The sequence below is a fragment of the Triturus cristatus genome, chromosome 7 (assembly GCF_964204655.1).
Source record: "Triturus cristatus chromosome 7, aTriCri1.1, whole genome shotgun sequence".
NCBI lineage: Eukaryota > Metazoa > Chordata > Amphibia > Caudata > Salamandridae > Triturus > Triturus cristatus.
This window is the reverse complement of record NC_140590.1, coordinates 649,802,499-649,823,945: the sequence shown is the minus strand read 5'-3', so window position 1 is coordinate 649,823,945 and position 21,447 is coordinate 649,802,499. Positions and strand designations below refer to the sequence as shown.

The following is a 21,447-nucleotide window of genomic DNA, read 5'->3' as shown; positions in this document are numbered from 1 at the left end:
CGAGGCTGGTCTGTAGTTGTTCTTCAGTGATTTGGAATGGGACGCAGTTAAGGTCGTAATAAGGGAGGCATGTTTCCGACAAATCTCGGGAGTACATAAGACTCTAGAATGACGTATAGTAGAGGAACAGAGGAGGTTGGCAACATTGTCACAAGTGGCGGACAATAATGGGGAGACAGTGGCTTAGTTAGCGGATGCTAAAACTGCATACGCAGAGATGCTTGCGCACCTCAGGTGATACAATTTTAAAGCGTACGCAGCTAAGAGACACAGGTAAGGAGACAGAGCAGGCTCATTGCTAGCTTGGGTGATATGGCAGGACACTGCCTCGCGGCCTATAACCGAAGTATAGGACACAACCGTCCACTTCCAAATGGAGATTATGCACGCATTCTACAGTTATTATTTCAGGCTTATACACTGCCCCTAGTCGGACAGATCCGGAAGCGATGGACAAATTCCTAGATCGTCACCCGTTATCATGAATAGCGACAGCCGACAAAGCCGCCCTTGATACAGCTATCACGTGAGATGTGACACATGCAATACAAACCCTAGATAAAAACTAGGCCGCGGGTCTTGATGGCCTACCACTAGAATTTTACCAAACATTCTCTTCACTGCTAGTGCCGAATTTGGTGGAACTGTTCGAAGCGGCGCTGGAGGAGGGGGAGCTCCTGTATTCTCTGAGAGATTCACTGATAGCATTCTTCTTAAAACCAGACCGCGATCCATGCCGCCTGGAATCCTACGGGCCCACTGCCCTGCTCTCTGCAGACTACAAATGTTTTGGCAAGATATTGGCAGAAGGGTATGTGTTGGTTATCCCAATGCTAGTGCACCCGGACCAATGCTGGTTCGTGCCTGGGAGATGCATCTCCCACAACATTCGATGGCTGTTCCAGGTTCAGGACCAGGTCCAAGATAGACATCCCCATGCCGCTTGCATGATCCTGGACCTGGAAAAGGCCTTTGATACGTGTCATGGCCATATCTCTTCGCAGTGCTTCAGAGGATGGGAGTGGGCCCACGGCTACGAGCATATACTAAACTATTGTATACAAAACCCACCTCCAGGATCAGACTGGGCCGACATGTATCATCCCCCTTTGCAGTGTTGAGGAGTACATGGATGTCGCGATCGTCGGCCCACGGCCGCAGTATCGCACTACAATACCCAGAAGCCCCAACACCCCTTCCTACCGGAAACAGGAACACGTCCCGGCCCTCCGGAACTACAAAGGGTCGCCGCGCCCGCAGGAGGGGGCTTGTCAATTACGAAGCTCCGGATCGGAGAGCTGTTCCTTGGAAGCCGCAACTGGTGAGAGCGGCGCTTCTTCAGCCTTCTTTGTGGATTTCCCCCTCGACGAGCCTTTTGGAGAGTAGACATTCCCCTGCGAGACTCGGTCGGCGGAAGGTGTTGTCCCGGCAGGACGACCGAGTCTCAATCACGCCACGAACTCCTGATCCTGGGAAGCGGTTGCAGACGCGTTCCCTCCCTCCTCTGCAGACATCGCGTTCCTTCGGTGAAGCAACCGGAAGGAATCGGAATCCCACTCAGCTCGACGGGCAAGCCACGGTCAGGTATCAAAGCAGTCCTGAACCCCCTGGGGCTTGCTCTTTGTTGTCAGCTGATCCTTGCTGATTTTGATTTAGTTGCTTGTTGTTTTGTTTTGTTTTCAAGTATTCACGGGCCACTGCCACGTGGGTTACTTCTGGCGCCTGTGCTTTGCCTATTGCTGATTTTGAGAGCGTTGACTTCCACATCTTGCCAGTTCATGACTTGGGTACATTACCCGTCCCCGGCGTTACCCTCCTACGACTCCCTGATTGCAGTAGGAATACGGGTCCATTCTCCTAGCACCTGCTCCAGTCCTCGTACACCTTGATAGTCTCGCAGGTACGGATATTAGCAAGACAGTGTCAGCATCGGAGGGGAAGAACGGGGGAGGGTTTGCTTACCATATTCTCATTAGCCCTTCTATCTCTTCCTCTGCACAGTTTCCCTCGTTGGCCTGGACGGACTATCAGGAGACCTAGAAGACAGGAGAGACGCGGTGGTGTTTATTGTTTATCCCCCTTATTTCCGTTTCTTCCCGAGAGGGCAGTTCCCATAGAGGAGTTTATTATTATATCCCTGTGTGGTGCTGCGCCCTGGGGAATTTGGGGGTTTGTTCTTCAATCCTCGTTCCCGCTGATGATCTACCGAGGTTAGTGGCTATCCTAGGTTGCAAGCTGCTAGCGCCGTGACAGATTGACAAGCCCACGTTCACCATCAGCCTGAGCGATGGATACTAACACCGTGTTAGCCTCCTTGGTGGAGAGCCTGGCTGCCTTACAGCAGGAGGTTCACACCTCTAGACAGGAATCCCAAGACCTGAGAGCCGAAATTGGGACCCTGCGCAGAGAAGTCGCAGGTATCTCCCGAAGTGGAAAAACCCCGGCAACAGGGAAAAGTCCTTACATCAAAGACTGGACATTGCCCCCACCGACCACCTCTATGGGGGCGGGTGCCCAGACCCAGGGATTCTTTTCCACACACACCCTCAGTCCTCCTACCGTAGGGGCTACTCCCACAGTACAGGTGATACATAACCCATGCATACCATTGGCCCCCCCAGAACGGTTCTATGGGGAACCAAAGAAATCCGAGTCCTTCTTGAATCAAAGTCGTCTCCATTTCCTCTGTAAACCCGCCATCTTTCAGGACGATGCTGCGAAGACTTCCTTTATGATGTCCGTCAAGGATCACAGGACCTGTTATCATATATAACAGCGTTTAATCGTTTGGTGGTGGAAACCAACTGGCCCCCCGAGAAGAGACCGACGCTGTTCTACCAAGGGCTCCGGAGTGAACTTAAGGACGTCCTTTCCCAAGTGGTACAACTTCCCCAGACCTGTGAGGAATTGATCGAGCTCACAGTGCAGTTGGACCATCGAGTGCAAGAGCGAAAAGGGGACAGAAGCCGAGGCGACATACGCCCCATCCCTATACGACCAAGACCCGCACAGGGAGAAGCACTCAAGACCTCCGACAGGCCAGAACCTATGCAGATCGGAGGAATTAGAGGACCCTTGACGGCCGACGAGAGGGAAAAAAGACGACAACAAAAACTATGTTTGTATTGTGGGAAAGGAGGACATTTCATTAGGGAATGCCGAGCACGGGAGAGAGGTCCCGACAGAGGCAACTTCCCAAAAACACAGGCTACGACCCTACAGGAGTCGGAAAACTAAAGAACCCAAGGATAGACGGGACCGACACCTTGGGTTTGGGTTCTTCTACGGTCCCAGCGCGACTGGCCAACACCATCCAACCGGCCGTAGCCCATATCACCGTGAATATCGAGTTATGGGTCACAAGCGCCGCTTCCCTCAGTACCACCGCTCTGCTGGATTCAGGGGCTACAGGAAACGACATAGACCAGCAGTACGCAAAACAAATCGGAGTACCCTGCGAACGCAAAAAGACCCCAGAAGCGGTGAAAGCAGTCGACGGAAAGGCCTTGACCTCCGGCCCTGTCACACAGCATACCCTGCCCCTTATCTTACAGATCGGGACAGAGCACTTCGAAATCATACGTTTCGACCTGATAGATGCTCCTCATTTTCGCCTCATCTTGGGGATGCCTTGGCTGACGTTACACGACCCAGTCATCCGATGGGCATCTCTCTTACTTCCACGTTTTGCCTGGAACATTGTACCCAACAACAGGTCATGCCAGAACTACAGATCACCACGCAAGCTGAGTTGCTGGCGACGAGTTGCAGCAGTACAGGAGACCCCTGTCCGACCGTCTTGCCCGAAGACTACCAGGAATACGGAGAGGTGTTTGACAAACAGAAAGCCACGCAGTTGCCGCCCCATCGATCCTACGATTGCCGCATCGACCTCGTTCCCGGAGCAGACATCCCCTGCAGTAGAGTGTACGCTCTCACTGAACCAGAGACACAATACCTCCAGGAGTACCTGAAAGAACTTCTCGCTTCAGGATTCATACGCCATTCAACGTCACCGGCTTCTTCTCCCCTCTTCTTCATTTCGAAGAAGGACTGCGACGAGCTCCGAACTTGCATAGATTATCGGGCGCTTAACAAGGTAACGATAAAAAATCGATACCCGTTACCTCTGATTCCTGTCCTGCTGGACCAACTACGAGGGGCTCGTGTCGTCACCAAACTGGACCTGCGGGGGGCCTATCACCTGGTGCGAGTAAAGGCAGGAGACGAGTGGAAAACCGCTTTTCGTACCAAATACGGCCTTTACGAGTACCAGGTGATGCTTTTCGGATTGTGTAATGCCCCTGCAGCGTTCCAATACTTTATGGATGACGTCTTACGCGGCCTCTTGGACACTCACTGCATAGTATACATCGACGATATTTTGGTATACTCGGATAACCTTCCGGAACACATAATCCACGTCAAGAAAGTACTAGACAGACTCCGTGCTCACTCCTTGTACGCCAAGCTCGAAAAATGCTTGTTCCATGTCGAAGAGGTCACCTTTTTGGGGTATGTCGTTAATTCTCAAGGCTTTCAAATGGACGCTGGGAAGGTAGAGGCTATAACTGGATGGAAACCACCCCGAACCGTAAAGGCAGTGCAAAGCTTTCTGGGGTTCGCAAATTACTACAGGCGCTTTATTAAAGACTTCTCTAAAGTCATTCACCCCATCTCCAGTCTCCTAAGGAAGAACGTCCTGTTCCAGTGGAACGCCGAAGCCAACCAAGCCTTCGAAACATTGAAAAAGCGATTCACCCAGGCCCCCATCCTCAGGCATCCAGATACTTCTCTGCCCTTTGTGGTAGAAACGGACGCATCACAGTACGCCTTGGGGGGTATCTTATCCCAAAGACACCCCGAGACGGGACAGCTCCATCCGGTCGCATACTTTTCCAAAAAACTAGCCCCTAGTGAGATCAACTATTCGGTGTCTGATAAAGAATTACTCGCCATCAAACGGGCCTGTGAGGAGTGGAGGCATTACTTACTAGGTGCGCGACATACTGTGGAAATCTACACTGACCACCGTAACCTCCTTTTTTTGAAAACCGCACGAGCCCTAACTCCCCGCCAGCTGAGATGGTCACTGTTCTTTTCCGATTATGATTTCCTGATTAAATACAAACCCGGACCCCAGAATGGGAAAGCTGATGCCCTGTCACGGCAAGAAGACGAAACAAGTGTGTCCCCGGAAGAAAACCACAAACCTCCTCCCATAATCCCGGCGGCAGCGTTCCAAGATACAATTCTCGCCTTAGTGATGTCCCAAGATTTCATTGAAGACGTGAAAAACGCAGTAACCAACATAGACAGCCAAACCTGGTTGCAGGAAGTACCAGAACACAGAACCACTAACGGGGACTTGTTATACCATCAACAAGCTCTGTACATCCCTAATGCAACACTACAACAACAAGTGTTAAACTGGGCTCACGACTCCAAGTTGGGGGGCCATTTGGGGGAAAACAAAACCATAGCGAACATTGAGAGGTCATTCTGGTGGCCTACGCTGCGCAAAGACACAAGAGAGTACGTAAAACAATGTGCAGTGTGTGCGCAGGGAAAAACCAGTAATTCCAAACCTGTAGGGCTGTTACGGCCCATACCTTTCCCTCCTGCTCCCTGGCACACGGTCTCCATGGACTTTGTGGTAGAAATGCCCCCCAGTGACGGATACACTACCATTCTTGTGGTGGTGGATCATCTAACAAAGATGGGACGTTTCATCCCCCTTAAAAGACTGCCCTCTTCAGCTGAATTGGCCTTGATCTTCCTACAACATATTGTGAGAGCACATGGGATCCCCCGGATTCTCATCACCGACCGGGGATCCCAGTTTACTTCCCGGTTTTGGAGGGCACTGTGTACTACCATGGACCTTGACGCCCGGTTATCCACCAGTTACCATCCCCAGACAGATGGGAAAACCGAGCGCCTCAATCAAACGCTAGAACAGTACTTGAAATGTTTCACCCTCCAAAACAGTGCGGACTGGTATTCCTTGATCTGGACAGCCGAATTTGCGTACAACAACGCAGAACACTCCACGTTAGGGTGCTCCCCCTTCTTCTGTTTACACGGGTTTCACCCGAACATGCTACCTTTCGACTGGCCAGTGGAGTCCAAGCACCCATCGATACAGGAACACCACGCGCACTTGCGAGCGGTGCTCATCGACGCCAAACAGCATTTAGCTCACGCCCAAACCACACAGAAACAGGCCGCAGACACCAAGCGAAGACCCGAACCATCATATCAAGTTGGGGATAAGGTGTGGCTATCCACTAAGAACCTCCATCTAAAAGGGGCGGGAAAGCTAGCGCCGAAATACATTGGGCCCTACGGGATTGAGGCAATCATAAACCCTGTAGCAGTGCGCCTCACCTTACCCCCCACATGGTGAATTCACCCAGTGTTTCAGGTTTCCTTGCTGCGACCATGCCCTGGGAAAACGAGGTTACCTGGCACACCTGGAGCACTGGAGATAGACGGACAGGAAGAATATGAAGTCCGGGCCATACTGGATTCTCGTCTCCTACAAGGAAGAGTACAGTATCTCATAGACTGGGAGGGTTTTGGGGTTGAGGAACGTACCTGGGAACCCGCCAGCAACTTACATTGCCCTCAACTATTGAGACGGTTCCACATGACACACCCCGGTAAACCAGGACAACCGCCGAGACGGCGGTCCGTAAGGGGGGGTTCTGTCGCGATCGTCGGCCCACGGCCGCAGTATCGCACTACAATACCCAGAAGCCCCAACACCCCTTCCTACCGGAAACAGGAACACGTCCTGGCCCTCCGGAACTACAAAGGGTCGCCGCGCCCGCAGGAGGGGGCTTGTCAATTACGAAGCTCCGGATCGGAGAGCTGTTCCTTGGAAGCCGCAACTGGTGAGAGCGGCGCTTCTTCAGCCTTCTTTGCGGATTTCCCCCTCGACGAGCCTTTTGGAGAGTAGACATTCCCCTGCGAGACTCGGTCGGCGGAAGGTGTTGTCCCCGCAGGACGACCGAGTCTCAATCACGCCACGAACTCCTGATCCTGGGAAGCGGTTGCAGACGCGTTCCCTCCTTCCTCTGCAGACATCGCGTTCCTTCGGTGAAGCAACCGGAAGGAATCGGAATCCCACTCAGCTCGACGGGCAAGCCACGGTCAGGTATCAAAGCAGTCCTGAACCCCCTGGGGCTTGCTCTTTGTTGTCAGCTGATCCTTGCTGATTTTGATTTAGTTGCTTGTTGTTTTGTTTTGTTTTCAAGTATTCACGGGCCACTGCCACGTGGGTTACTTCTGGCGCCTGCGCTTTGCCTATTGCTGATTTTGAGAGCGTTGACTTCCACATCTTGCCAGTTCATGACTTGGGTACATTACCCGTCCCCGGCGTTACCCTCCTACGACTCCCTGATTGCAGTAGGAATACGGGTCCATTCTCCTAGCACCTGCTCCAGTCCTCGTACACCTTGATAGTCTCGCAGGTACGGATATTAGCAAGACAGTGTCAGCATCGGAGGGGAAGAACGGGGGAGGGTTTGCTTACCATATTCTCATTAGCCCTTCTATCTCTTCCTCTGCACAGTTTCCCTCGTTGGCCTGGACGGACTATCAGGAGACCTAGAAGACAGGAGAGACGCGGTGGTGTTTATTGTTTATCCCCCTTATTTCCGTTTCTTCCCGAGAGGGCAGTTCCCATAGAGGAGTTTATTATTATATCCCTGTGTGGTGCTGCGCCCTGGGGAATTTGGGGGTTTGTTCTTCAATCCTCGTTCCCGCTGATGATCTACCGAGGTTAGTGGCTATCCTAGGTTGCAAGCTGCTAGCGCCGTGACAGATTGACAAGCCCACGTTCACCATCAGCCTGAGCGATGGATACTAACACCGTGTTAGCCTCCTTGGTGGAGAGCCTGGCTGCCTTACAGCAGGAGGTTCACACCTCTAGACAGGAATCCCAAGACCTGAGAGCCGAAATTGGGACCCTGCGCAGAGAAGTCGCAGGTATCTCCCGAAGTGGAAAAACCCCGGCAACAGGGAAAAGTCCTTACATCAAAGACTGGACATTGCCCCCACCGACCACCTCTATGGGGGCGGGTGCCCAGACCCAGGGATTCTTTTCCACACACACCCTCAGTCCTCCTACCGTAGGGGCTACTCCCACAGTACAGGTGATACATAACCCATGCATACCGTTGGCCCCCCCAGAACGGTTCTATGGGGAACCAAAGAAATCCGAGTCCTTCTTGAATCAAAGTCGTCTCCATTTCCTCTGTAAACCCGCCATCTTTCAGGACGATGCTGCGAAGACTTCCTTTATGATGTCCTATATGGGTGGAAATGCGGCTAACTGGACAATCCCACTAATGGAGCGGAATGATCCCGTCCTGCACGATTTCACGGCCTTTTGTCTAGAGATGAGAAAACTCTTCGACAGGAAAACGCACATGTTAACATTGGACAAGGAACTCCTGACGCTCCGTCAAGGATCACAGGACCTGTTATCATATATAACAGCGTTTAATCGTTTGGTGGTGGAAACCAACTGGCCCCCCGAGAAGAGACCGACGCTGTTCTACCAAGGGCTCCGGAGTGAACTTAAGGACGTCCTTTCCCAAGTGGTACAACTTCCCCAGACCTGTGAGGAATTGATCGAGCTCACAGTGCAGTTGGACCATCGAGTGCAAGAGCGAAAAGGGGACAGAAGCCGAGGCGACATACGCCCCATCCCTATACGACCAAGACCCGCACAGGGAGAAGCACTCAAGACCTCCGACAGGCCAGAACCTATGCAGATCGGAGGAATTAGAGGACCCTTGACGGCCGACGAGAGGGAAAAAAGACGACAACAAAAACTATGTTTGTATTGTGGGAAAGGAGGACATTTCATTAGGGAATGCCGAGCACGGGAGAGAGGTCCCGACAGAGGCAACTTCCCAAAAACACAGGCTACGACCCTACAGGAGTCGGAAAACTAAAGAACCCAAGGATAGACGGGACCGACACCTTGGGTTTGGGTTCTTCTACGGTCCCAGCGCGACTGGCCAACACCATCCAACCGGCCGTAGCCCATATCACCGTGAATATCGAGTTATGGGTCACAAGCGCCGCTTCCCTCAGTACCACCGCTCTGCTGGATTCAGGGGCTACAGGAAACGACATAGACCAGCAGTACGCAAAACAAATCGGAGTACCCTGCGAACGCAAAAAGACCCCAGAAGCGGTGAAAGCAGTCGACGGAAAGGCCTTGACCTCCGGCCCTGTCACACAGCATACCCTGCCCCTTATCTTACAGATCGGGACAGAGCACTTCGAAATCATACGTTTCGACCTGATAGATGCTCCTCATTTTCGCCTCATCTTGGGGATGCCTTGGCTGACGTTACACGACCCAGTCATCCGATGGGCATCTCTCTTACTTCCACGTTTTGCCTGGAACATTGTACCCAACAACAGGTCATGCCAGAACTACAGATCACCACGCAAGCTGAGTTGCTGGCGACGAGTTGCAGCAGTACAGGAGACCCCTGTCCGACCGTCTTGCCCGAAGACTACCAGGAATACGGAGAGGTGTTTGACAAACAGAAAGCCACGCAGTTGCCGCCCCATCGATCCTACGATTGCCGCATCGACCTCGTTCCCGGAGCAGACATCCCCTGCAGTAGAGTGTACGCTCTCACTGAACCAGAGACACAATACCTCCAGGAGTACCTGAAAGAACTTCTCGCTTCAGGATTCATACGCCATTCAACGTCACCGGCTTCTTCTCCCCTCTTCTTCATTTCGAAGAAGGACTGCGACGAGCTCCGAACTTGCATAGATTATCGGGCGCTTAACAAGGTAACGATAAAAAATCGATACCCGTTACCTCTGATTCCTGTCCTGCTGGACCAACTACGAGGGGCTCGTGTCGTCACCAAACTGGACCTGCGGGGGGCCTATCACCTGGTGCGAGTAAAGGCAGGAGACGAGTGGAAAACCGCTTTTCGTACCAAATACGGCCTTTACGAGTACCAGGTGATGCCTTTCGGATTGTGTAATGCCCCTGCAGCGTTCCAATACTTTATGGATGACGTCTTACGCGGCCTCTTGGACACTCACTGCATAGTATACATCGACGATATTTTGGTATACTCGGATAACCTTCCGGAACACATAATCCACGTCAAGAAAGTACTAGACAGACTCCGTGCTCACTCCTTGTACGCCAAGCTCGAAAAATGCTTGTTCCATGTCGAAGAGGTCACCTTTTTGGGGTATGTCGTTAATTCTCAAGGCTTTCAAATGGACGCTGGGAAGGTAGAGGCTATAACTGGATGGAAACCACCCCGAACCGTAAAGGCAGTGCAAAGCTTTCTGGGGTTCGCAAATTACTACAGGCGCTTTATTAAAGACTTCTCTAAAGTCATTCACCCCATCTCCAGTCTCCTAAGGAAGAACGTCCTGTTCCAGTGGAACGCCGAAGCCAACCAAGCCTTCGAAACATTGAAAAAGCGATTCACCCAGGCCCCCATCCTCAGGCATCCAGATACTTCTCTGCCCTTTGTGGTAGAAACGGACGCATCACAGTACGCCTTGGGGGGTATCTTATCCCAAAGACACCCCGAGACGGGACAGCTCCATCCGGTCGCATACTTTTCCAAAAAACTAGCCCCTAGTGAGATCAACTATTCGGTGTCTGATAAAGAATTACTCGCCATCAAACGGGCCTGTGAGGAGTGGAGGCATTACTTACTAGGTGCGCGACATACTGTGGAAATCTACACTGACCACCGTAACCTCCTTTTTTTGAAAACCGCACGAGCCCTAACTCCCCGCCAGCTGAGATGGTCACTGTTCTTTTCCGATTATGATTTCCTGATTAAATACAAACCCGGACCCCAGAATGGGAAAGCTGATGCCCTGTCACGGCAAGAAGACGAAACAAGTGTGTCCCCGGAAGAAAACCACAAACCTCCTCCCATAATCCCGGCGGCAGCGTTCCAAGATACAATTCTCGCCTTAGTGATGTCCCAAGATTTCATTGAAGACGTGAAAAACGCAGTAACCAACATAGACAGCCAAACCTGGTTGCAGGAAGTACCAGAACACAGAACCACTAACGGGGACTTGTTATACCATCAACAAGCTCTGTACATCCCTAATGCAACACTACAACAACAAGTGTTAAACTGGGCTCACGACTCCAAGTTGGGGGGCCATTTGGGGGAAAACAAAACCATAGCGAACATTGAGAGGTCATTCTGGTGGCCTACGCTGCGCAAAGACACAAGAGAGTACGTAAAACAATGTGCAGTGTGTGCGCAGGGAAAAACCAGTAATTCCAAACCTGTAGGGCTGTTACGGCCCATACCTTTCCCTCCTGCTCCCTGGCACACGGTCTCCATGGACTTTGTGGTAGAAATGCCCCCCAGTGACGGATACACTACCATTCTTGTGGTGGTGGATCATCTAACAAAGATGGGACGTTTCATCCCCCTTAAAAGACTGCCCTCTTCAGCTGAATTGGCCTTGATCTTCCTACAACATATTGTGAGAGCACATGGGATCCCCCGGATTCTCATCACCGACCGGGGATCCCAGTTTACTTCCCGGTTTTGGAGGGCACTGTGTACTACCATGGACCTTGACGCCCGGTTATCCACCAGTTACCATCCCCAGACAGATGGGAAAACCGAGCGCCTCAATCAAACGCTAGAACAGTACTTGAGATGTTTCACCCTCCAAAACAGTGCGGACTGGTATTCCTTGATCTGGACAGCCGAATTTGCGTACAACAACGCAGAACACTCCACGTTAGGGTGCTCCCCCTTCTTCTGTTTACACGGGTTTCACCCGAACATGCTACCTTTCGACTGGCCAGTGGAGTCCAAGCACCCGTCGATACAGGAACACCACGCGCACTTGCGAGCGGTGCTCATCGACGCCAAACAGCATTTAGCTCACGCCCAAACCACACAGAAACAGGCCGCAGACACCAAGCGAAGACCCGAACCATCATATCAAGTTGGGGATAAGGTGTGGCTATCCACTAAGAACCTCCATCTAAAAGGGGCGGGAAAGCTAGCGCCGAAATACATTGGGCCCTACGGGATTGAGGCAATCATAAACCCTGTAGCAGTGCGCCTCACCTTACCCCCCACATGGTGAATTCACCCAGTGTTTCATGTTTCCTTGCTGCGACCATGCCCTGGGAAAACGAGGTTACCTGGCACACCTGGAGCACTGGAGATAGACGGACAGGAAGAATATGAAGTCCGGGCCATACTGGATTCTCGTCTCCTACAAGGAAGAGTACAGTATCTCATAGACTGGGAGGGTTTTGGGGTTGAGGAACGTACCTGGGAACCCGCCAGCAACTTACATTGCCCTCAACTATTGAGACGGTTCCACATGACACACCCCGGTAAACCAGGACAACCGCCGAGACGGCGGTCCGTAAGGGGGGGTTCTGTCGCGATCGTCGGCCCACGGCCGCAGTATCGCACTACAATACCCAGAAGCCCCAACACCCCTTCCTACCGGAAACAGGAACACGTCCTGGCCCTCCGGAACTACAAAGGGTCGCCGCGCCCGCAGGAGGGGGCTTGTCAATTACGAAGCTCCGGATCGGAGAGCTGTTCCTTGGAAGCCGCAACTGGTGAGAGCGGCGCTTCTTCAGCCTTCTTTGCGGATTTCCCCCTCGACGAGCCTTTTGGAGAGTAGACATTCCCCTGCGAGACTCGGTCGGCGGAAGGTGTTGTCCCCGCAGGACGACCGAGTCTCAATCACGCCACGAACTCCTGATCCTGGGAAGCGGTTGCAGACGCGTTCCCTCCTTCCTCTGCAGACATCGCGTTCCTTCGGTGAAGCAACCGGAAGGAATCGGAATCCCACTCAGCTCGACGGGCAAGCCACGGTCAGGTATCAAAGCAGTCCTGAACCCCCTGGGGCTTGCTCTTTGTTGTCAGCTGATCCTTGCTGATTTTGATTTAGTTGCTTGTTGTTTTGTTTTGTTTTCAAGTATTCACGGGCCACTGCCACGTGGGTTACTTCTGGCGCCTGCGCTTTGCCTATTGCTGATTTTGAGAGCGTTGACTTCCACATCTTGCCAGTTCATGACTTGGGTACATTACCCGTCCCCGGCGTTACCCTCCTACGACTCCCTGATTGCAGTAGGAATACGGGTCCATTCTCCTAGCACCTGCTCCAGTCCTCGTACACCTTGATAGTCTCGCAGGTACGGATATTAGCAAGACAGTGTCAGCATCGGAGGGGAAGAACGGGGGAGGGTTTGCTTACCATATTCTCATTAGCCCTTCTATCTCTTCCTCTGCACAGTTTCCCTCGTTGGCCTGGACGGACTATCAGGAGACCTAGAAGACAGGAGAGACGCGGTGGTGTTTATTGTTTATCCCCCTTATTTCCGTTTCTTCCCGAGAGGGCAGTTCCCATAGAGGAGTTTATTATTATATCCCTGTGTGGTGCTGCGCCCTGGGGAATTTGGGGGTTTGTTCTTCAATCCTCGTTCCCGCTGATGATCTACCGAGGTTAGTGGCTATCCTAGGTTGCAAGCTGCTAGCGCCGTGACAGATTGACAAGCCCACGTTCACCATCAGCCTGAGCGATGGATACTAACACCGTGTTAGCCTCCTTGGTGGAGAGCCTGGCTGCCTTACAGCAGGAGGTTCACACCTCTAGACAGGAATCCCAAGACCTGAGAGCCGAAATTGGGACCCTGCGCAGAGAAGTCGCAGGTATCTCCCGAAGTGGAAAAACCCCGGCAACAGGGAAAAGTCCTTACATCAAAGACTGGACATTGCCCCCACCGACCACCTCTATGGGGGCGGGTGCCCAGACCCAGGGATTCTTTTCCACACACACCCTCAGTCCTCCTACCGTAGGGGCTACTCCCACAGTACAGGTGATACATAACCCATGCATACCGTTGGCCCCCCCAGAACGGTTCTATGGGGAACCAAAGAAATCCGAGTCCTTCTTGAATCAAAGTCGTCTCCATTTCCTCTGTAAACCCGCCATCTTTCAGGACGATGCTGCGAAGACTTCCTTTATGATGTCCTATATGGGTGGAAATGCGGCTAACTGGACAATCCCACTAATGGAGCGGAATGATCCCGTCCTGCACGATTTCACGGCCTTTTGTCTAGAGATGAGAAAACTCTTCGACAGGAAAACGCACATGTTAACATTGGACAAGGAACTCCTGACACTCCGTCAAGGATCACAGGACCTGTTATCATATATAACAGCGTTTAATCGTTTGGTGGTGGAAACCAACTGGCCCCCCGAGAAGAGACCGACGCTGTTCTACCAAGGGCTCCGGAGTGAACTTAAGGACGTCCTTTCCCAAGTGGTACAACTTCCCCAGACCTGTGAGGAATTGATCGAGCTCACAGTGCAGTTGGACCATCGAGTGCAAGAGCGAAAAGGGGACAGAAGCCGAGGCGACATACGCCCCATCCCTATACGACCAAGACCCGCACAGGGAGAAGCACTCAAGACCTCCGACAGGCCAGAACCTATGCAGATCGGAGGAATTAGAGGACCCTTGACGGCCGACGAGAGGGAAAAAAAGACGACAACAAAAACTATGTTTGTATTGTGGGAAAGGAGGACATTTCATTAGGGAATGCCGAGCACGGGAGAGAGGTCCCGACAGAGGCAACTTCCCAAAAACACAGGCTACGACCCTACAGGAGTCGGAAAACTAAAGAACCCAAGGATAGACGGGACCGACACCTTGGGTTTGGGTTCTTCTACGGTCCCAGCGCGACTGGCCAACACCATCCAACCGGCCGTAGCCCATATCACCGTGAATATCGAGTTATGGGTCACAAGCGCCGCTTCCCTCAGTACCACCGCTCTGCTGGATTCAGGGGCTACAGGAAACGACATAGACCAGCAGTACGCAAAACAAATCGGAGTACCCTGCGAACGCAAAAAGACCCCAGAAGCGGTGAAAGCAGTCGACGGAAAGGCCTTGACCTCCGGCCCTGTCACACAGCATACCCTGCCCCTTATCTTACAGATCGGGACAGAGCACTTCGAAATCATACGTTTCGACCTGATAGATGCTCCTCATTTTCGCCTCATCTTGGGGATGCCTTGGCTGACGTTACACGACCCAGTCATCCGATGGGCATCTCTCTTACTTCCACGTTTTGCCTGGAACATTGTACCCAACAACAGGTCATGCCAGAACTACAGATCACCACGCAAGCTGAGTTGCTGGCGACGAGTTGCAGCAGTACAGGAGACCCCTGTCCGACCGTCTTGCCCGAAGACTACCAGGAATACGGAGAGGTGTTTGACAAACAGAAAGCCACGCAGTTGCCGCCCCATCGATCCTACGATTGCCGCATCGACCTCGTTCCCGGAGCAGACATCCCCTGCAGTAGAGTGTACGCTCTCACTGAACCAGAGACACAATACCTCCAGGAGTACCTGAAAGAACTTCTCGCTTCAGGATTCATACGCCATTCAACGTCACCGGCTTCTTCTCCCCTCTTCTTCATTTCGAAGAAGGACTGCGACGAGCTCCGAACTTGCATAGATTATCGGGCGCTTAACAAGGTAACGATAAAAAATCGATACCCGTTACCTCTGATTCCTGTCCTGCTGGACCAACTACGAGGGGCTCGTGTCGTCACCAAACTGGACCTGCGGGGGGCCTATCACCTGGTGCGAGTAAAGGCAGGAGACGAGTGGAAAACCGCTTTTCGTACCAAATACGGCCTTTACGAGTACCAGGTGATGCTTTTCGGATTGTGTAATGCCCCTGCAGCGTTCCAATACTTTATGGATGACGTCTTACGCGGCCTCTTGGACACTCACTGCATAGTATACATCGACGATATTTTGGTATACTCGGATAACCTTCCGGAACACATAATCCACGTCAAGAAAGTACTAGACAGACTCCGTGCTCACTCCTTGTACGCCAAGCTCGAAAAATGCTTGTTCCATGTCGAAGAGGTCACCTTTTTGGGGTATGTCGTTAATTCTCAAGGCTTTCAAATGGACGCTGGGAAGGTAGAGGCTATAACTGGATGGAAACCACCCCGAACCGTAAAGGCAGTGCAAAGCTTTCTGGGGTTCGCAAATTACTACAGGCGCTTTATTAAAGACTTCTCTAAAGTCATTCACCCCATCTCCAGTCTCCTAAGGAAGAACGTCCTGTTCCAGTGGAACGCCGAAGCCAACCAAGCCTTCGAAACATTGAAAAAGCGATTCACCCAGGCCCCCATCCTCAGGCATCCAGATACTTCTCTGCCCTTTGTGGTAGAAACGGACGCATCACAGTACGCCTTGGGGGGTATCTTATCCCAAAGACACCCCGAGACGGGACAGCTCCATCCGGTCGCATACTTTTCCAAAAAACTAGCCCCTAGTGAGATCAACTATTCGGTGTCTGATAAAGAATTACTCGCCATCAAACGGGCCTGTGAGGAGTGGAGGCATTACTTACTAGGTGCGCGACATACTGTGGAAATCTACACTGACCACCGTAACCTCCTTTTTTTGAAAACCGCACGAGCCCTAACTCCCCGCCAGCTGAGATGGTCACTGTTCTTTTCCGATTATGATTTCCTGATTAAATACAAACCCGGACCCCAGAATGGGAAAGCTGATGCCCTGTCACGGCAAGAAGACGAAACAAGTGTGTCCCCGGAAGAAAACCACAAACCTCCTCCCATAATCCCGGCGGCAGCGTTCCAAGATACAATTCTCGCCTTAGTGATGTCCCAAGATTTCATTGAAGACGTGAAAAACGCAGTAACCAACATAGACAGCCAAACCTGGTTGCAGGAAGTACCAGAACACAGAACCACTAACGGGGACTTGTTATACCATCAACAAGCTCTGTACATCCCTAATGCAACACTACAACAACAAGTGTTAAACTGGGCTCACGACTCCAAGTTGGGGGGCCATTTGGGGGAAAACAAAACCATAGCGAACATTGAGAGGTCATTCTGGTGGCCTACGCTGCGCAAAGACACAAGAGAGTACGTAAAACAATGTGCAGTGTGTGCGCAGGGAAAAACCAGTAATTCCAAACCTGTAGGGCTGTTACGGCCCATACCTTTCCCTCCTGCTCCCTGGCACACGGTCTCCATGGACTTTGTGGTAGAAATGCCCCCCAGTGACGGATACACTACCATTCTTGTGGTGGTGGATCATCTAACAAAGATGGGACGTTTCATCCCCCTTAAAAGACTGCCCTCTTCAGCTGAATTGGCCTTGATCTTCCTACAACATATTGTGAGAGCACATGGGATCCCCCGGATTCTCATCACCGACCGGGGATCCCAGTTTACTTCCCGGTTTTGGAGGGCACTGTGTACTACCATGGACCTTGACGCCCGGTTATCCACCAGTTACCATCCCCAGACAGATGGGAAAACCGAGCGCCTCAATCAAACGCTAGAACAGTACTTGAAATGTTTCACCCTCCAAAACAGTGCGGACTGGTATTCCTTGATCTGGACAGCCGAATTTGCGTACAACAACGCAGAACACTCCACGTTAGGGTGCTCCCCCTTCTTCTGTTTACACGGGTTTCACCCGAACATGCTACCTTTCGACTGGCCAGTGGAGTCCAAGCACCCGTCGATACAGGAACACCACGCGCACTTGCGAGCGGTGCTCATCGACGCCAAACAGCATTTAGCTCACGCCCAAACCACACAGAAACAGGCCGCAGACACCAAGCGAAGACCCGAACCATCATTTCAAGTTGGGGATAAGGTGTGGCTATCCACTAAGAACCTCCATCTAAAAGGGGCGGGAAAGCTAGCGCCGAAATACATTGGGCCCTACGGGATTGAGGCAATCATAAACCCTGTAGCAGTGCGCCTCACCTTACCCCCCACATGGTGAATTCACCCAGTGTTTCAGGTTTCCTTGCTGCGACCATGCCCTGGGAAAACGAGGTTACCTGGCACACCTGGAGCACTGGAGATAGACGGACAGGAAGAATATGAAGTCCGGGCCATACTGGATTCTCGTCTCCTACAAGGAAGAGTACAGTATCTCATAGACTGGGAGGGTTTTGGGGTTGAGGAACGTACCTGGGAACCCGCCAGCAACTTACATTGCCCTCAACTATTGAGACGGTTCCACATGACACACCCCGGTAAACCAGGACAACCGCCGAGACGGCGGTCCGTAAGGGGGGGTTCTGTCGCGATCGTCGGCCCACGGCCGCAGTATCGCACTACAATACCCAGAAGCCCCAACACCCCTTCCTACCGGAAACAGGAACACGTCCTGGCCCTCCGGAACTACAAAGGGTCGCCGCGCCCGCAGGAGGGGGCTTGTCAATTACGAAGCTCCGGATCGGAGAGCTGTTCCTTGGAAGCCGCAACTGGTGAGAGCGGCGCTTCTTCAGCCTTCTTTGCGGATTTCCCCCTCGACGAGCCTTTTGGAGAGTAGACATTCCCCTGCGAGACTCGGTCGGCGGAAGGTGTTGTCCCCGCAGGACGACCGAGTCTCAATCACGCCACGAACTCCTGATCCTGGGAAGCGGTTGCAGACGCGTTCCCTCCTTCCTCTGCAGACATCGCGTTCCTTCGGTGAAGCAACCGGAAGGAATCGGAATCCCACTCAGCTCGACGGGCAAGCCACGGTCAGGTATCAAAGCAGTCCTGAACCCCCTGGGGCTTGCTCTTTGTTGTCAGCTGATCCTTGCTGATTTTGATTTAGTTGCTTGTTGTTTTGTTTTGTTTTCAAGTATTCACGGGCCACTGCCACGTGGGTTACTTCTGGCGCCTGCGCTTTGCCTATTGCTGATTTTGAGAGCGTTGACTTCCACATCTTGCCAGTTCATGACTTGGGTACATTACCCGTCCCCGGCGTTACCCTCCTACGACTCCCTGATTGCAGTAGGAATACGGGTCCATTCTCCTAGCACCTGCTCCAGTCCTCGTACACCTTGATAGTCTCGCAGGTACGGATATTAGCAAGACAGTGTCAGCATCGGAGGGGAAGAACGGGGGAGGGTTTGCTTACCATATTCTCATTAGCCCTTCTATCTCTTCCTCTGCACAGTTTCCCTCGTTGGCCTGGACGGACTATCAGGAGACCTAGAAGACAGGAGAGACGCGGTGGTGTTTATTGTTTATCCCCCTTATTTCCGTTTCTTCCCGAGAGGGCAGTTCCCATAGAGGAGTTTATTATTATATCCCTGTGTGGTGCTGCGCCCTGGGGAATTTGGGGGTTTGTTCTTCAATCCTCGTTCCCGCTGATGATCTACCGAGGTTAGTGGCTATCCTAGGTTGCAAGCTGCTAGCGCCGTGACAGATTGACAAGCCCACGTTCACCATCAGCCTGAGCGATGGATACTAACACCGTGTTAGCCTCCTTGGTGGAGAGCCTGGCTGCCTTACAGCAGGAGGTTCACACCTCTAGACAGGAATCCCAAGACCTGAGAGCCGAAATTGGGACCCTGCGCAGAGAAGTCGCAGGTATCTCCCGAAGTGGAAAAACCCCGGCAACAGGGAAAAGTCCTTACATCAAAGACTGGACATTGCCCCCACCGACCACCTCTATGGGGGCGGGTGCCCAGACCCAGGGATTCTTTTCCACACACACCCTCAGTCCTCCTACCGTAGGGGCTACTCCCACAGTACAGGTGATACATAACCCATGCATACCGTTGGCCCCCCCAGAACGGTTCTATGGGGAACCAAAGAAATCCGAGTCCTTCTTGAATCAAAGTCGTCTCCATTTCCTCTGTAAACCCGCCATCTTTCAGGACGATGCTGCGAAGACTTCCTTTATGATGTCCTATATGGGTGGAAATGCGGCTAACTGGACAATCCCACTAATGGAGCGGAATGATCCCGTCCTGCACGATTTCACGGCCTTTTGTCTAGAGATGAGAAAACTCTTCGACAGGAAAACGCACATGTTAACATTGGACAAGGAACTCCTGACACTCCGTCAAGGATCACAGGACCTGTTATCATATATAACAGCGTTTAATCGTTTGGTGGTGGAAACCAACTGGCCCCCCGAGAAGAGACCGACGCTGTTCTACCAAGGGCTCCGGAGTGAACTTAAGGACGTCCTTTCCCAAGTGGTACAACTTCCCCAGACCTGTGAGGAATTGATCGAGCTCACAGTGCAGTTGGACCATCGAGTGCAAGAGCGAAAAGGGGACAGAAGCCGAGGCGACATACGCCCCATCCCTATACGACCAAGACCCGCACAGGGAGAAGCACTCAAGACCTCCGACAGGCCAGAACCTATGCAGATCGGAGGAATTAGAGGACCCTTGACGGCCGACGAGAGGGAAAAAAGACGACAACAAAAACTATGTTTGTATTGTGGGAAAGGAGGACATTTCATTAGGGAATGCCGAGCACGGGAGAGAGGTCCCGACAGAGGCAACTTCCCAAAAACACAGGCTACGACCCTACAGGAGTCGGAAAACTAAAGAACCCAAGGATAGACGGGACCGACACCTTGGGTTTGGGTTCTTCTACGGTCCCAGCGCGACTGGCCAACACCATCCAACCGGCCGTAGCCCATATCACCGTGAATATCGAGTTATGGGTCACAAGCGCCGCTTCCCTCAGTACCACCGCTCTGCTGGATTCAGGGGCTACAGGAAACGACATAGACCAGCAGTACGCAAAACAAATCGGAGTACCCTGCGAACGCAAAAAGACCCCAGAAGCGGTGAAAGCAGTCGACGGAAAGGCCTTGACCTCCGGCCCTGTCACACAGCATACCCTGCCCCTTATCTTACAGATCGGGACAGAGCACTTCGAAATCATACGTTTCGACCTGATAGATGCTCCTCATTTTCGCCTCATCTTGGGGATGCCTTGGCTGACGTTACACGACCCAGTCATCCGATGGGCATCTCTCTTACTTCCACGTTTTGCCTGGAACATTGTACCCAACAACAGGTCATGCCAGAACTACAGATCACCACGCAAGCTGAGTTGCTGGCGACGAGTTGCAGCAGTACAGGAGACCCCTGTCCGACCGTCTTGCCCGAAGACTACCAGGAATACGGAGAGGTGTTTGACAAACAGAAAGCCACGCAGTTGCCGCCCCATCGATCCTACGATTGCCGCATCGACCTCGTTCCCGGAGCAGACATCCCCTGCAGTAGAGTGTACGCTCTCACTGAACCAGAGACACAATACCTCCAGGAGTACCTGAAAGAACTTCTCGCTTCAGGATTCATACGCCATTCAACGTCACCGGCTTCTTCTCCCCTCTTCTTCATTTCGAAGAAGGACTGCGACGAGCTCCGAACTTGCATAGATTATCGGGCGCTTAACAAGGTAACGATAAAAAATCGATACCCGTTACCTCTGATTCCTGTCCTGCTGGACCAACTACGAGGGGCTCGTGTCGTCACCAAACTGGACCTGCGGGGGGCCTATCACCTGGTGCGAGTAAAGGCAGGAGACGAGTGGAAAACCGCTTTTCGTA

The 21,447-nt window shown here is 52.3% G+C and overlaps 1 protein-coding gene across 4 annotated transcripts in view; it reads right to left on the bottom strand.

The window, feature by feature from the left end:
• The window catches only part of CEP112 (centrosomal protein 112), a 2,536,355-nt gene that overhangs the window by 359,499 nt on the left and 2,155,409 nt on the right, over positions 1–21,447 (bottom strand). The window lies entirely within an intron of this gene.